The sequence below is a fragment of the Balaenoptera ricei genome, chromosome 2, assembly GCF_028023285.1.
Source record: "Balaenoptera ricei isolate mBalRic1 chromosome 2, mBalRic1.hap2, whole genome shotgun sequence".
Classification (NCBI taxonomy): domain Eukaryota; kingdom Metazoa; phylum Chordata; class Mammalia; order Artiodactyla; family Balaenopteridae; genus Balaenoptera; species Balaenoptera ricei.
In genome coordinates, this window is record NC_082640.1 from 140037108 (window position 1) to 140055532 (window position 18425).

The window sequence follows — 18425 nt, forward strand, 5'->3', positions numbered from 1 at the left end:
TCTGTGCATGCCCCACGTGGGAAGAAGAGCTAAAAGTGCAATAGTCCTGAGAAAGCTAACAAAATTAGCCCTGCTGAGCGACTGTGCCTTTACGTTCCAAATCTACTTAATTGTCTTCAGTCATGTTTAGAGTTAGGCTGGGTTGATGGGTTGGTTGGTGTGTTTATTAATTAAGCATAACACAAAAATGTGTTTTTAGAGGCTAATTTAGGAGATCATCAAAATGGATTTCAATAGGACAAAAGTGATACTGTACTTTCATTTTAGCTATTAAAGCAATGAATTTGAATATGCTGTCAATCTCAGTTCATCCCCCAGGATTTTGTGATTTGAATTGTATCTCACATAAAATAAATTCCATTCCTTTTTTTATTCTGTGACTTGGCAATAAATCATAGAGAAGACTTAAAAGAAACACTATTGCATTATTAAAGTTATTCTAACCGAGGCCATTTTGCAAAGAATTTTTTAAATGTTAAGTAATGTTCACACCTAGTTATAAAGGCAATGGATACGGAGCATTCGCATTCTAATTGTTCCCAGAATGACGTGTACAACACTGAGCAGGACACACAAAAAATGACAAGAGAATATTCGCCTTGCCCATCAGATTAGTAAAAATAGCACATCCAAACGGTCATCACATCCATCAAAATAATGAATTAATAACATTAAAGCTTATATTTTCTGAAAGCTTCTGCTGAAGTCAGAGAGTCATCAGAGCTTTATTCCCGGAACACTGGAACAGGGAACTTTGTTTTCCTTCTGGCCAGGCTAAATTGGGGAGTTCTCAGGATCTTAGATTCATGGGTTGCTTTTGTGGGAGCTTAAGAAAGAGAAAAAAGAAAACATACCCTGTGCTCCCAGTACTTTTTCAATTTTTCTATTTCTTCTTAAAACCTGAGTGCTGTGTGCATGTGTGTGTGTGTGTGTGTGTGCACACGTGCGTGTGGTGGTTGTGGGGTGGGTGGGATGTTCTATTTGAAGCACAATTTTAATCCCAGATCTCGGTAAGAACTGCCTAATCTCCACCTAATCAAGATCTACATCACACTGCTTCCCTCCCTCCACTTCCCCACTCACCCAACAAACCCTCCCCCATGCACACTTCACACTGTCTGTGGTTTATCTCTTCTGACCAAAAATGGATCCTAATGGGGGATGAGGATGAAGAGAGAAAGATATATAAGAAATGCTACCACCATGACCATAACCACCAACCAACAGTTGATGCTCCTCATGGCCCACCCCCGATCCTGGGGAGAAAGTCACCCCCAGAGGTAGAGTTGGAGAACATTATCCCTTATTATTATAGATGCAAAAGCCCTTAAAAATATTAGCAAACAGAATTTAGCAACATATAAAAATAATCTACACCATGACCAAGTTGGGTTTCTTCCAGGGAAGCAAGCTAGTTCGACGTATGAAAAGCAATCAATTAACCATATTAAGAGGTTAAAGAAGAAGGAAAAAAATCACATGATGTTATCAGTTGATGCAGAAAAATTATTTGACAAATTCAAAAATCATTTGCTCATTCATGATGTTAAGAAAAAACTCTTAGAAAAAATAGGAGTAGAGAACTTCCTCAACTTGATAAAGAGCATCTATAAAAAATCTACAGCTAACATCATACTTAATAGCGAAAGACTGAGTGCTTTTTCCCTAAAATCAGGAACTAGGCCAGAATGCTTACTGTCATCACTCTTATTCAACATGATGCTGAATTCCTACTTAGTGCATTAAGATAAGAAAAGGCAGTCAGATGTATACAGAACAAAGAAGAAATAAAACTGTTCCTATTTGCAGATGACATATGCAGAAAATCCCAAGGAACCTACAACAACAACAAAACCTCCTAGAATTATTAAGTGAGTTCAGCAAGGTTGTAGGATACAAGGTAAACATATAAAAATCAATTGTATTGCTATAAACTAGGAATTAACACACAGACACCAGCATGTATAATCACAAAAAAAAAAGAAGAAGAAGAAGAAATACTTAGGTGTAAATCTAACAAAACATGTGTAAGACTTGTATGCTGAAAACTGCACAATGCTGATGAAAGAAGTCAAGGAAATTCAAATAAACAAAGAGAAATACTGTGTTCATGGATAGGAAGAGTCACTATAGTAAAGATGTCAATTCTCCCAAATTAATATTGATGTTTAATAAAATTTCTTTTTTTTTAATTTTTAAGAACATTTTATTATAGAAAACAATAAAAACAATAAAATATAAACAAAAATAGCAGTATAATGAACTCTTCTGTATCCATCATCCAGGTTCAACTCATAGTTAATCTTTTTTTTTTTTTATTTCTGAGATATACATTTTAAAGTAATAACTAGAATTATGACTTATAACATTATACCAGAACATATAAGATTTTTAGAAATTTCATGTAATGTCTGAAACATTTATATTAACATATTTCCATACAAATAACCCAATGAAAGTTTAGTATTAGTTGTTTGTTTGTTTGTATTTATACTGCAGGTTCTTGTTAGTCATCAATTTTATACACATCAGTGTATACATGTCAATCCCAATCGCCCAATTCAGCACACCACCATCCCCACCCCACCGCAGTTTTCCCCCCTTGGTGTCCATATATCTGTTCTCTACATCTGTGTCTCAAATTGTGCCCTGCAAACTGGCTCATCTGTACCATTTTTCTAGGTTCCACATACATGCGTTAATATACGATACTTGTTTTTCTCTTTCTGACATACTTCACTCTGTATGACAGTCTCTAGATCTATCCACGTCTCAGGAAATGACCCAATTTCGTTCGTTCCTTTTTATGGTTGAGTAATATTCCTTTGTATATATGTACCACATCTTCTTTAACAATTCGTCTGTCGATGGGCATTTAGGTTGATTCCATGACCTGGCTATTGTAAATAGTGCTGCAATGAACATTCAGGTGCATGTGTCTTTTTGAATTATGGTTTTCTCTGGGTATACGCCCAGTAGTGGGATTGCTGGATCATATGGTAATTCTATTTTCAGTTTTTTAAGGAAACTCCATACTGTTTTCCATAGTGGCTGTATCAATTTACATTCCCACCAACAGTGCAAGAGGGTTCCCTTTTCTCCACACCCTCTCCAGCATTTGTTGTTTATAGATTTTCTGATGATGCCCATTCTAACTGGTGTGAGGTGATACCTCATTGTAGTTTTGATTTGCATTTCTCTAATAATTAGTGATGTTGAGCAGCTTTTCATGTGCTTCTTGGCCATCTGTATGTATTCTTTGGAGAAATATCTATTTAGGTCTTCTGCCCATTTTTGCATTGGGGTGTTTGTTTCTTTAATATTGAGCTGAATGAGCTGTTTATATATTTTAGAGATTAATCCTTTGTCAGTTGACTCGTTTCCAAATACATTCTCCCATTCTGAGGGTTGTCTTTTCGTCTTGTTTATGGTTTCCTTTGCTGTGCAAAAGCTTTGAAGTTTCATTAGGTCCCATTTGTTTATTTTTGTTTTTATTTCCATTACTCTAGGAGGTGGATCAAAAAAGATCTTGCTGTGATTTATGTCAAAGAGTGTTCTTCCTATGTTTTCCTCTAAGAGTTTTATAGTGTCTGGTCTTACATTTAGGTCTCGAATTCATTTTTTTTTTTTTTTAAACATCTTTATTGAAGTATAATTGCCTTACAATGGTGTGTTAGCTTCTGCTTTATAACAAAGTGAATCAGTTATACATATACAATATGTTCCCATTTCTCTTCCCTCTTGCATCTCTCTCCCTCCCACCCTCCCCATCCCACCCCTCTAGGTGGTCACAAAGCACCGAGCTGATCTCCCTGTGCTATGCGGCTGCTTCCCACTAGCTATCTATTTTACATTTGGTAGTGTATATATGTCCATGACACTCTCTCACCCTGTCACATCTCACCCCACCCCCTCCCCATATCCTCAAGTCCATTCTCTAGTAGGTCTGTGTCTTTATTCCCGTCTTGCCACTAGGTTCTTCATGGCCTTTTTTTTTTTTTTCCCTTAGATTCCGTATATATGTGTTAGCATACTGTATTTGTTTTTCTCTTTCTGACTTACTTCACTCTGTATGACAGACTCTAACTCCATCCACCTCATTACAAATACCTCCATTTCATTTCTTTTTATGGCTGAGTAATATTCCATTGTATATATATGCCACATCTTCTTTATCCATTCATCTGTCGATGGACATTTAGGTTGCTTCCATGTCCTGGCTATTGTAAATAGAGCTGCAATGAACATTTTGGTACATGACTCTTTTTGACCTATGGTTTTCTCAGGGTATATGCCCAGTAGTGGGATTGCTGGATCGTATGGTAGTTCTATTTGTAGTTTTTTAAGGAACCTCCATACTGTTCTCCATAGTGGCTGTATCAATTTACATTCCCACCAACAGTGCAAGAGTGTTCCCTTTCCTCCACACCCTCTCCAGCATTTATTGTTTCTAGATTTTGTGATGATGGCCATTCTGACCGGTGTGAGATGATATCTCATTGTAGTTTTGATTTGCATTTCTCTAATGATTAATGATGTTGAGCATTCTTTCATGTGTCTGTAGGCCATCTGTATATCTTCTTTGGAGAAATGTCTATTTAGGTCTTCTGCCCATTTTTGGATTGGGTTGTTCGTTTTTTTGTTATTGAGCTGCATGAGCTGCTTGTAAATCTTGGAGATTAATCCTTTGTCAGTTGCTTCATTTGCAAATATTTTCTCCCATTCTGATGGTTGTCTTTTGGTCTTGTTTATGGTTTCCTTTGCTGTGCAAAAGCTTTTAAGTTTCATTAGGTCCCATTTGTTTATTTGTGTTCTTATTTCCATTTCTCTGGGAGCTGGGTCAAAAAGAATCTTGCTGTGATGTATGTCATAGAGTGTTCTGCCTATGTTTTCCTCTAAGAGTTTGATAGTGTCTGCCCTTACACTTAGGTCTTTAATCCATTTTGAGTTTATTTTTGTGCATGGTGTCAGGGAGTGTTCTAATTTCATACTTTTACATGTACCTGTCCAATTTTCCCAGCACCACTTATTGAAGAGGCTGTCTTTTCTCCACTGTATATGCTTGCCTCCTTTATCAAAGATAAGGTGACCATATGTGTGTGGGTTTATCTCTGGGCTTTCTATCCTGTTCCATTGATCTATATTTCTGTTTTTGTGCCAGTACCAAACTGTCTTGATTACTGAAGCTTTGTAATATAGTCTGAAGTCAGGGAGCCTGATTCCCCCAGCTCCATTTTTCGTTCTCAAGATAGCTTTGGCTATTCGGGGTCTTTTGTGTTTCCATACAAATTGTGAAATTTTTTGTTCTAGTTCTGTGAAAAATGCCAGTGGTAGTTTGATAGGGATTGCATTGAATCTGTAGATTGCTTTGGGTAGTAGAGTCATTTTCACAATGTTGATTCTTCCAATCCAGGAACATGGTATATCTCTCCATCTATTTGTATCATCTTTAATTTCTTTCATCAGTGTCTTATAATTTTCTGCATACAGGTCTTTTGTCTCCTTAGGTAGGTTTATTCCTAGATATTTTATTCTTTTTGTTGCAATGGTAAACGGGAGTGTTTTCTTAATTTCACTTTCAGATTTTTCGTCATTAGTGTATAGAAATGCAAGAGATTTCTGTGCATTAATTTGGTATCCTGCTACTTTACCAAATTCATTGATTAGCTCTAGGAGTTTTCTGGTAGCATCTTTAGGATTCTCTATGTATAGTATCATGTCATCTGCAAATAGTGACAGCTTTACTTCTTCTTTTCCGATTTGGATTCCTTTTATTTCTTTTTCTTCTCTGATTGCTGTGGCTAACACTTCCAAAACTATGTTGAATAATAGTGGTGAGAGTGGGCAACCTTGTCTTGTTCCTGATCTTAGTGGAAATGGTTTCAGTTTTTCACCATTGAGGACAATGTTGGCTGTGGGTTTGTCATATATGGCCTTTATTATGTTGAGGAAAGTTCCCTCTATGCCTACTTTCTGCAGGGCTTTTATCATAAATGGGTGTTGAATTTTGTCGAAAGCTTTTTCTGCATCTATTGAGATGATCATATGGTTTTTCTCCTTCAATTTGTTAATATGGTGTATCACATTGATTGATTTCCGTTTATTGAAGAATCCTTGCATTCCTGGGATAAACCCCACTTGATCATGGTGTATGATCCTTTTAATGTGCTGTTGGATTCTGTTTGCTAGTATTTTGTTGAGGATTTTTGCATCTATGTTCATCAGTGATATTGGCCTGTAGTTTTCTTTCTTTGTGACATCTTTGTCTGGTTTTGGTATCAGGGTGATGGTGGCCTCGTAGAATGAGTTTGGGAGTGTTCCTCCCTCTGCAATATTTTGGAAGAGTTTGAGAAGGATAGGTGTTAGCTCTTCTCTAAATGTTTGATAGAATTCACCTGTGAAGCCATCTGGTCCTGGGCTTTTGTTTGTTGGAAGGTTTTTAATCACAGTTTCAATTTCAGTGCCTGTGATTGGTCTGTTCATATTTTCTATTTCTTCCTGGTTCAGTCTCGGCAGTTTGTGCATTTCTAAGAATCTGTCCATTTCTTCCAGGTTGTCCATTTTATTGGCATAGAGTTGCTTGTAGTAATCTCTCATGATCTTTTGTATTTCTGCAGTGTCAGTGGTTACTTCTCCTTTTTCATTTCTAATTCTATTGATTTGAGTCTTCTCCCTTTTTCTCTTGATGAGTCTGGCTAATGGTTTATCAATTTTGTTTATCTTCTCAAAGAACCAGTTTTTAGTTTCATTGATTTTTGCTATTGTTTCCTTCATTTCTTTTTCATTTATTTCTGACCTGATCTTTATAATTTCTTTCCTTCTGCTAGCTTTGGGGTTTTTTTGTTCTTCTTTCTCTAATTGCTTTAGGCGCAAGGTTAGGTTGTTTATTCGAGATGTTTCCTGTTTCTTGAGGTAGGCTTGTATTGCTATAAACTTCCCTCTTAGCACTGCTTTTGCTACGTCCCATAGGTTTTGGGTCGTCGTATCTCCATTGTCATTTGTTTCTAGGTATTTTTTGATTTCCCCTTTGATTTCTTCAGTGATCACTTCGTTATTAAGTAGTGTATTGTGTAGCCTCCATGTGTTTGTATTTTTTACAGATCTTTTCCTGTAATTGATATCTAGTCTCATAGCGTTGTGGTCGGAAAAGATACTTGATACTATTTCAATTTTCTTAAATTTACCAAGGCTTGATTTGTGACCCAAGATATGATCTATCCTGGAGAATGTTCCATGAGCACTTGAGAAAAATGTGTATTCTGTTGTTTTTGGATGGAATGTCTTGTAAATATCAATTAAGTCCATCTTGTTTAATGTATCATTTAAAGCTTGTGTTTCCTTATTTATTTTCATTTTGGATGATCTGTCCATTGGTGAAAGTGGGGTGTTAAAGTCCCCTACTATGATTGTGTTGCTGTCGATTTCCCCTTTTATGGCTGTTAGTATTTGCCTTATGTATTGAGGTGCTCCTATGTTGGGTGCATAAATATTTACAATTGTTATACCTTCCTCTTGGATCGATCCCTTGATCATTATATAGTGTCCTTCTTTGTCTCTTGTAATAGTCTTTATTTTAAAGTCTATTTTGCCTGATATGAGAATTGCTACTCCAGCTTTCTTTTGATTTCCATTTGCATGGAATATCTTTTTCCATCCCCTCACTTTCAGTCTGTATGTGTCTCTAGGTCTGAAGTGGGTCTCTTGTAGACAGCATATATATGGGTCTTGTTTTTGTATCCATTCAGCCAGCCTGTGTCTTTTGGTGGGAGCATTTAATCCATTTACATTCAAGGTAATTATCAATATGTATGTTCCTATTCCCATTTTCTTAAATGTTTTGGGTTTGTTATTGTAGGTGTTTCCCTTGTCTTGTGTTTCTTGCCTAGAGAAGTTCCTTTAGCATTTGTTGTAAAGCTGGTTTGGTGGTGCTGAACTCTCTCAGCTTTTGCTTGTCTGTAAAGGTTTTAATTTCTCCATCACATCTGAATGAGATCCTTGCTGGGTAGAGTAATCTTGGTTGTAGGTTTTTCTCCTTCATCACTTTAAGTATACCTGCCACTCCCTTCTGGCTTGCAGAGTTTCTGCTGAAAGATCAGATGTTAACCTTATGGGGATTCCCTTGTGTGTTATTTGTTTTTTTTCCCTTGCTGCCTTTAATATGTTTTCCTTATATTTAATTTTTGACAGTTTGATTAATATGTGTCTTGGCGTGTTTCTCCTTGGGTTTATCCTGTATGGGATTCTCTGTGCTTCCAGGACTTGATTAACTATTTCCTTTCCCATATTAGGGAAGTTTTCAACTATAATCTCTTCAAATATATTCTCAGTTCCTTTCTTTTTCTCTTCTTCTTCTGGGACCCCTATAATTCGAATGTTGGTGCGTTTAATGTTGTCCCAGAGGTCTCTGAGACTCTCCTCAGTTCTTTTCATTCTTTTTTTCTTTATCCTGCTCTGCAGTAGTTATTTCCACCATTTTATCTTCCAGGTCACTTATCCTTTCTTCTGCCTCAGTTATTCTGCTATTGATCCCATCTAGAGTATTTTTAATTTCATTTATTGTGTTTTTCATCATTGCTTGGTTCCTCTTTAGTTCTTCTACATCCTTGTTAAATGTTTCTTGCATTTTGTCTATTCTATTTCCAAGATTTTGGATCATCCTTACTATCATTATTCTGAATTCTTTTTCAGGTAGACTACCTATTTCCTCTTCATTTGTTAAGTCTAGTGTGTTTTGACCCTGCTCCTTCATCTGCTGTGTGTTTTTCTGTCATCTCATTTTGCTTATCTTACTGTGTTTGGGGTCTCCTTATCACAGGTTGCAGGTTCGTAGTTCCTGTTGTTATTGGTATCTGTCCCCAGTGGCTAAGGTTGGTTCAGTGGGTTGTGTAGGCTTCCTGGTGGAGGGAACTAGTGCCTGAGTTCTGGTGGATGAGGCTGGATCTTGTCTTTCTGGTGGGCACGTCCACGTCTGGTGGTGTATTTTGGGGTGTCTGTGGCCTTATTATGATTTTAGGCAGCCTCTCTGCTAATGGATGGGGCTGTGTTCCTGTCTTGCTAGTTGTTTGGCATAGGGTGTCCAGCACTGTAGCTTGCTGGTCATTGAGTGATGCTGGGTCTTGATGTTGAGATGGAGATCTCTGAGAGATTTTTGCCATTTGGTATTACGTGGAGCTGGGAGGTCTCTTGTGGACCAGTGTCCTGAAGTTGGCTCTCCCACCTCCGAGGTACGGCCCTGATGCCTGGCTGAAGCACCAAGAGCCTTTCGTCCACACGGCTTAAAGCACCGTCAACATCTAACTTGAAGGAAGGTGTGCGCTGCGCCCCCCGCCAGATGCGTGACTCCCTCCCGCCCACCTCGAATTCATTTTGAGTTTATTTTTGTGTATGGTGTTAGGGAGTGTTCTCATTTCATTTTTTAACATGTAGCAGTCCAGTTTTCCCAGCACCACTTATTGAAGAGACTGTCTTTTCTCCATTGTATATCTTTGCCTCCTTTGTCATAGATTAGTTGACCATAGGTGCGTGGGTTTATCTCTGGGATTTCTATCTTGTTCCATTGATCTATGTTTCTGTTTTTGTGCCAGTACCATACTGTCTTGATTACTGTAGCTTTGTAGTATAGTCTGAAGTCAGGGAGTCTGATTCCTCCAGCTCCGTTTTTTTCCCTCAAGACTGCTTTGGCTATTCGGGGTCTTTTGTTTCTCCACACAAATTTTAAGATGATTTCTTCTAGTTCCATAAAAAATGCCATTGGTAATTTGATAGGGATTGCATTGAATCTGTAGATTGCTTTTTCTCCATCTATTGAGATGATCATATGGTTTTTATTCTTCAATTTGTTAATATGGTGTATCACATTGATTGATTTACTTATATTGAAGAATGCTTGCATTCCTGGGATAAACACCACTTGGTCATGGTGTATGATCCTTTTAATGTGCTATTGGATTCTGTTTGCTAGTATTTTGTTGAGGATCTTTGCATCTATGTTTATCAGATATTGGCCTGTAGTTTTCTTTTTTTGTGACATCTTTGTCTGGTTTTGGTATCAGGGTGATGGTAGCCTCATAGAATGAGTTTGGGAGTGTTCCTTCCTCTGCAATTTTTTGGAAGTGTTTGAGAAGGATGGGTGTTAGCTCTTCTCTAAAAGTTTGATAGAATTCATCTGTGAAGCCATCTGGTCCTGGACTTTTGTTTGTTGGAAGATTTTTAATCACAGTTTCAATTTCATTACTTGTGATTGGTCTGTTCATATTTTCTGTTTCTTCCTGGTTCAGTCTTGGAAGGTTATACCTTTCTAAGAATTTGTCCAATTCTTCCAGGTTGTCCATTTTATTGGCATAGAGTTGCTTGTAGTAGTCTCTTAGGATGTTTTGTATTTCTGCGGTGTCTGTTGTAACTTCTCCTTTTTCATTTCTAATTTTACTGATTTGAGTCCTCGCCCTCTTTTTCTTGATGAGTCTGGCTAATGGCTTCTCAATTTTGTTTATCTTCTCAAAGAACCAGCTTTTAGTTTTATTGATCTTTGCTATTGTTTCCTTTGTTTCTATTTCATTTATTTCTGCTCTGATCTTTATGACTTCTTTCCTTCTGCTAACTTTGGCTTTTGTTTGTTCTTCTTTCTCTAGTTCCTTTAGGTGTAAGGTTAGATTGTTTACTTGAGATTTTTCTTGTTTCTTTAGGTAGGCTTATATAGCTATAAACTTCCCTCTTAGAACTGCTTTTGCTGCATCCCATAGGTTTTGGATCGTCGTGTGTTCATTGTCATTTGTCTCTAGGTATTTTTTGATTTCCTCTTTGATTTCTTCAGTGATCTCTTGGTTATTTAGTAACGTATTGTTTAGCCTCCATGTATTTGTGTTTTTTATGGTTTTTTCCCTGTAATTGATTTCTAATCTCATAGTGTTGTGGTCAGAAAAGATGCTTGATATGATTTCAATTTTCTTAAATTTACTGAGGCTTGATTTGCGACCCAAGATGTGATCTATCCTGGAGAATGTTCTGTGCACACTTGAGAAGAAAGTGTAATCTGCTGTTTTTGGATGGAATGTCCTATAAATATCAATTAAATCTATCTGGTCTATTGTGTCATTTAAAGCTTCTGTTTCCTTATTTATTTTCATTTTGGATGATCTGTCCATTGGTGTAAGTGAGGTGTTAAAGTCCCCCACTATTATTGTGTTACTGTCGATTTCCTCTTTTATAGCTGTTAGCAGTTGCCTTATGTATTGAGGTGCTCCTATGTTGGGTGCATATATATTTATAATTGTTATATCTTCTTCTTGGATTGATCCCTTGATCATTATGTAGTGTCCTTCCTTGTCTCTTGTAACATTCTTTATTTTAAAGTCTATTTTATCTGATATGAGTATAGCTACTCCAGCTTTCTTTTGATTTCCATTTGCATGGAATATCTTTTTCCATCCCCTCACTTTCAGTCTGTATGTGTCCCTAGGTCTGAAGTGGGTCTCTTTTAGACAGCATATATATGGGTCTTGTCTTTGTATCCATTCAGCAAGCCTGTGTTTTTTGGTTGGAGCATTTAATCCATTCACGTTTAAGGTAATTATTGATATGCATGTTCCTATGACCATTTTCTTAATTGTTTTGGGTTTGTTTTTGTAGGTCCTTTTCTTCTCTTGTGTTTCTTGCCTAGAGAAGTTCCTTTAGCATTTGTTGTAGAGCTGGTTTGGTGGTGCTGAATTCTCTTAGCTTTTGCTTGTCTGGAAAGCTTTTGATTCCTCCATCGAATCTGAATGAGATCCTTGCCGGGTAGAGTAATCTTGGTTGTAGCTTCTTCCCTTTCATCACTTTAAGTATATCATGCCACTCCCTTCTGGCTTGTAGAGTTTCTACTGAGAAATCAGCTGTTAACCTTATGGGAATTCCCTTCTATGTTATTTGTCATTTTTCCCTTGCTGCTTTCAATAATTTTTCTTTGTCTTTAATATTTGCCAATTTGATTACTATGTGTCTCGGCGTGTTTCTCCTTGGGTTTATCCTGTATGGGACTCTCTGCACTTCCTGGACTTGGGTGGCTATTTCCTTTGCCATGTTAGGGAAGTTTTCGATTATAATCCTTCAAATATTTTCTCTGGTCCTTTCTCTCTCTCTTCTCGTTCTGGGACCCCTATAATGCAAATGTTGTTGCATTTAATGTTGTCCCAGAGGTCTCTTAGGCTTTCTTCATTTCTTTTCATTCTTTTTTCTTTAGTCTGTTCCACAGCAGTGAGTTCCACCATTCTGTCTTCCAGGTCACTTATCCGTTCTTCTGCCTCAGTTATTCTTCTATTGATTCCTTCTAGTGTAGTTTTCATTTCAGTTATTGTATTGGTCATCTCTGTTTGTTTGTTCTTTAATTCTTCTAGGTCTCTGTTAAACATTTCTTGCATCTTCTCGATCTTTGCCTCCATTCTTATTCCGAGGTCCTGGATCATCTTCACTATCATTATTCTGAATTCTTTTTCTGGAAGGTTGCCTATCTCCACTTCATTTAGTTGTTTTTCTGGGGTTTTATCTTGTTCCTTCATCTGGTATGTAGCCCTCTGCCTTTTCATCTTGTCTATCTTTCTGTGAATGTGGTTTTTGTTCCACAGGCTGCAGGATTATAGTTTTCCTTGCTTCTGCTGTGTGCCCTCTAGTGGTTGAGGCTATCTAAGAGGCTTGATGGGAGGCTCTGGTGGTGGGTAGAGCTCTTAATCAAATCTCTGTCAAAAATCTCAAAGACAGTTTTGTAGATATAGGCAAGATTATCTTAACATGTATATGGTAAGGAAAATCACTAGAATAACTAAAGCAACTTTGAAAAAGAAGAATAAAGTGAGAGGAATCAGTCTATCCTATTTCAAGTCTTACTGTATAGCTACAATGGTCAAGACTGTGTGGTACTGAAGGATAAAAACATAGATCGATAGAACAGAGTACAGGAGAACCTTCAAGATACCAGAGAAGTAAGACCTGGAGGTCACCTTATCACCACAGATACATCAAAAATACATCTACATGTGGAACAACTCCTACAGAACACCTACTGAACGCTGGCAGAAGACCTCAGACTTCCCAAAAGGCAAGAAAATCTCCATGTAACTGGGTGGGGCAAAAGAAAAAAGAAAAAAAAGAAGAGATAAAGGAATCGGGATGGGACCTGTGCCTTTGGGAGGGAGCTGAGGAGGAAAAGTTTCTGCACATTAGGAAGCCCCTTCACTGGGGAGGATGGGGGCGGAGTTTCAGAGCCTCAGAGGAGAGCGCAGCAACAGGGGTGCAGAAGGCAAAGTGGAGAGATTCCCACACAGAGGATCGGTGCCAGCCAGCACTCCCCAGCATGAGATGCTTGTCTGCCCACTGGGGCGGGTGGGGACTGGATGCTGAGGCTCGGGCTTCAGAGGTCAGACCCCAGGGAGAAGACTGGGGTTGGCTGCATGAAGACAGCCTGAAGGGGCTAGTGCACCACAGCTGAGGGAGTCTGGGAAGAAGCCTGGGCCTGCCAGAGAGGCAAGGGACCATTGTTGGGGGGCGCGCAAGGAGAGGGGTGGGCCCACCATAAGAGCTTCTTTCTCTGTGCACTCATAGATGGCAGGGTACCACCTACATGAGCTCCAGGGGTGGGCACAAGCCACGGCGGCTATCTCGGTCCCCAGAGGCAGGTCCTCTACCGCTGCCGTCGCTGCCACCAAGTGTCCTGTGAGCAAGTGCAAGTCATTGCCCACACCTTCCTGGGAGCCTGTGCAGCCTGCCACTGCCGAGGGTTCTGTGATCCGGGGCCAACTTCCCCAGGAGATCGCACAGCGCGCCTCAGGCTGTTGCAACTTCTTGCCAGCTTCTGCTGCTGCAGGCACTCCCCGCACCTCCCAACTGTGACTGCTGTATCCCTCCATCTCCCTGGCCTGAGTGAGCAAGTGAGCCCTAATCAGCTGCTGCTTTCACCCCCTCTTGCCTGGGCAAGGAACAGACTCCTGAGAGTGGCCCACATGCAGAGGCTGGGCCAAAACCAAAGCTGAACCCCAGGGGCAGTGCAAGCAAAGAAGAAGAAGGGAAATCTCTCCATGTAGCTGTAGGAGCAGCGGATTAAATCCCCTCAATCGGCTTGGTAACCCTGCATCAGTGGAATATCTGAACAGACAACAAGTGTTCCCACAATTGAGGCTGTGGACTTTGGGGTCAAATAAGACCAGATCAGAATCTGAGCTAGCCCCACAGTACCAACAGCAGGTCCAGAGACCTACCTAGAAGTACTGAGGACGTCCTGGGTAGGCAGGGATTGGTTCACTGTGGGGACAAGAACACTGACACCTGAGACTGCAGGAAAATATTATTATCATTACTATTTTTTTTTGTTTTGTTTTATTTTGTTCTGTTGTTCTTTTTATATAATTCTTTTAATTTTTATTTATTTTTTCTTTTTTATGCTTTTATTTTTAATATATATTTTTTTATACTTCTACTTTTTCATTAGATTGTGTTTTTTCTTATTTTAGTTTTTTTCCTTTGTTTTAATCTTTTTTAACTGTATTTTCTATTTTCTATTTTTACTTTACTTTTTTGTTGTTTTGTGTTTTTCCTTTTGTTTTCTTCTTTCTTTTGTTTTTATCTCTTTTTTGGTCATTTCTGTGTGTTTGTTTTATGCTTTCTTTGCCTCTTTTTTAGTTTGCTTTCTGCTTTTGATTTGTTTTTGATTTTTTGTTTTTGTGACTTTAGTTTTTAGTGTTTGTTTTCCTTTTGGGGTTCGTTTATTTGTTTGGTTGCTCTCTTTTTTGTTTTCTCGTGTGTGTGTGTGTGTTTCTTTGTGTGTTTTTGTAGTTTGGTTTGCTTTTACCATTTGACTTGGGGTTTTGTTTGTCTGTTTGTTTCCTTTTTTTTTTTTTTTTTCCTTTTCTTCCACACTGTGCAGCTTGCAGGGTCTTGGTGCTCTGGCCAGAGGTCAGGCCTGAGCCTCTGAGGGGGGAGACCTGAGTCCAGGATGTTGGACCGCCAGAGAACTACCAGCTCTAGGGAATATTAATCAACAAGAGCTCTCCCAGAGGTCTCCATCTCAACACCAAGACCTGGCTCCACCCAATGGCCAGCAAGCTCCAGTGTTGGACCCCTCACACTAGCAAGACAGGAACACAACCCCACCCATTAGCAGACAGGCTGCCTTAAGTCATACTAAGCTCACAGACACCCCAAAACACACCACCAGCTGTGAACCTGCCCATCAGAGGGGCAAGATCCAGGGCCAACCACCAGAACGCAGGCACCTGTCCTCTCCACCAGGAAGCCTGCACAAGCCACTGGACCACCCTCACCCACTGCCAGCAGACACCAAAAACAATGGGAACTATGACCCTGCAGCCTGTGGAGAGGAGACACCTAACACAGTATGTTAAACAAAATGAGAAGACAGAGAAATATGCTGCAGATGAAGGATCAAGGTAAAAACCCACAAAACCAAAAAATAAAGAGGAAATAGGCAGTCTACCTGAAAACAAATTGAGTAGTGATAATAAAGATGATCCAAAATCTCAGAAATAGAATGGAGAAACTACAAGAAATGTTTGACAAGGACCTAGAAGAACTAAAGAACAAACAAACAGTGATGAACAACACAATAATTGAAATTAAAAATACTCTAGAAGGGATCAATAGCAGAATAACTGAGGCAGAAGAACAGGTAAGTGAGCTGGAAGATAGAATGGTGGAAATAACTGCCACAGAGCAAAAAAAGAAAAAAGAATGAAAAGAACTGAGGACAGTCTCAGAGACCATTGGGACAACATTAAATGCACCAACATTCGAATTATAGGGGTCCCTGAAGAAGAAGAAGAGAAAAAGAAAGAGTCTGAGAAAATATTGGAAGAGATTATAGTTGAAAACTGCCCTAATATGGGAAAGGAAATAGTCAATCAAGTCCAGGAAGCACAGAGAGTCCCATACAGGATAAATCCAGGGAGAAACATGCCAAGACACATATTAATCAAACTATCAAAAATTAAATACAAACAAAAAATATTAAAAGCAGCAAGGGAAAAGCAACAAATAACATACAAGGGAATCATCATAAGGTTATCTGCTGATTTTTCAGCCTAAACTCTGCAGAATAGAAGGGAGTGGCAGGACATATTTAACGTGATGAAAGGGAAAAACCTATAACTAAGATTACTCTGTCCAGCAAGGATCTCATTCAGATTCGACAGAGAAATTAAAACCTTTACAGACAAGCAAAAGCTAAGAGAATTCAGCATCGCCAAACCAGCTTTACAACAAATGCTAAAGGAACTTCTCTAGGCAGGAAACACAAGAGAAGGAAAAGACCTACAATAACAAACCCAAAACAATTAAGAAAATGGTAATAGGAACACATATATCAATAATTACCTTAAATGTAAATGGATTAAATGTTCCAACCAAAAGACATAGACTGGCTGAATGGATACAAAAACAAGACCCGTATATATGCTGTCTACAAGAGACCCACTTCAGACCTAGGGACACATACAGACTGAAATTGAGGGGATGGAAAAAGATATTCCATGCAAATGGAAATCAAAAGAAAGCTGGACTGACAATACTTGTATCAGATAAAATAGACTTTAAAAAAAAGACTGCTACAAGAGACAAGGGAGGACACTACGTAATGATCATGGGATCAATCCAAGAAGAAGATATAACAATTGTAAATATATATGCACCCAACATAGGAGCACTTCAATACATAAGGCAGCTGCTAACAGCTATAAAAGGGGAAATCAACAGTAACACAATAATAGTGGGGGACTTTAACACCTCACTTACACCAATGGACAGATCATCCAGACAGAAAATTAATAAGGAAACACAAGTTTTAAATGACACAATAGACCAGATAGATTTGACATTTATAGGACATTCCATCTGAAAACAGCAGAATGCACTTTCTTCTCAAGTGCACAGGGAATATTCTCCAGAAGAAATCACATCTTGGATCACAAATCAAGCCTTGGTAAATTGACAAAAATTGAAATTGTATCGAGCATCTTTTCCAACCACAACACTATGAGATTAGAAATTACAGGGGAAAAAACTGTAAAAAACACAAACACATGGAGGCTAGACAATATGTTACTAAATAACCAAGAGACCACTGAAGAAATCAAAGAGGAAAACAAAAAATACCTAGACACAAATGACAATGAAAACACTATGACCCAAAACCTATGCGATGCAGCAAAAGCAGTTCTAAGAGGGAAGTTTATAGCAATACAATCCTACCTCAAGAAACAACAAACATCTCAAACAGTCTAACCTTACACCTAAAAGAACTAGAGAAAGAAGAACAAACAAAACCCAAAGTTAGTAGAAGGAAAGAAATCATAAAGATCAGAGCAGAAATAAATGAAATAGAAACAAAGAAAACAACAGCAAAGATCAATAAAACTAAAAGCTGGTTCTTTGAGAAGATAAACAAAATTGATAAACCATTAGCCAGACTCATCAAGAAAAAAAGGGAGAAGACTCAAATCAATAGAATTAGAAATGAAAAAGGAGCAGTAACAACTGACACTGCAGAAATACAAAGAATCATGAGAGATTAGTACAAGCAACTGTATGCCAATAAAATGGAAAACCTGGAGGAAATGGACAAATTCTTAGAAAAGCACAACCTTCTGAGACTGAACCAGGAAGAAATGGAAAATATGAACACACCACTCACAAGTACTGAAATTGAGACTGTGATTTAAAATCTTCCAACAAACAAAAGCCCAGGACCAGACAGCTTCACAGGCGAATTCTATCAAACATTTAGAGAACAGCTACACCTATCCTTCTCAAAGTCTTCCAAAGTATAGCAGAGGGAGGAACACTCCCAAACTCATTCTACGAGGCCACCATCACCCTGATACCAAAACCAGACAAAGATGTCACAAAGAAAGAAAACTGCAGGCCAATATCACTGATGAACATAGAGCAAAAATCCTCAACAAAATACTAGCAAACAGAATGCAACAGCATATTAAAAGGATCACACAATATGATCAAGTGGGGTTTATCCCAGGAATGCAAGGATTCTTCAATATACACAAATCAATCAATGTGATACACCCTATTAACAAATTGAAGGAGAAAAACCATATGATCATCTCAATAGATGCAGAAAAAGCTTTTGACAAAATTCAACACCCATTTATGAAGAAAACCCTCCAGAAAGTAGGCATAGAGGAAACTTACCTCAAAATACTAAAGGTCCTATATGTCAAACCCACAGCCAACATCGTTCTTTTTTTTTAAATTTAATTATTTTTCGTATTAGTTACCCATTTTATAATTAAGGAAACACTCCCATTTACCATTGCAACAAAAAGAATAAAATACCTAGGAATAAACCTACCTAAGGAGGCAGAAGACCTGTACTCAGAAAACTGTAAGACACTGAGGAAAGAAATCAAAGATGATATAAACAGATGGAGAGA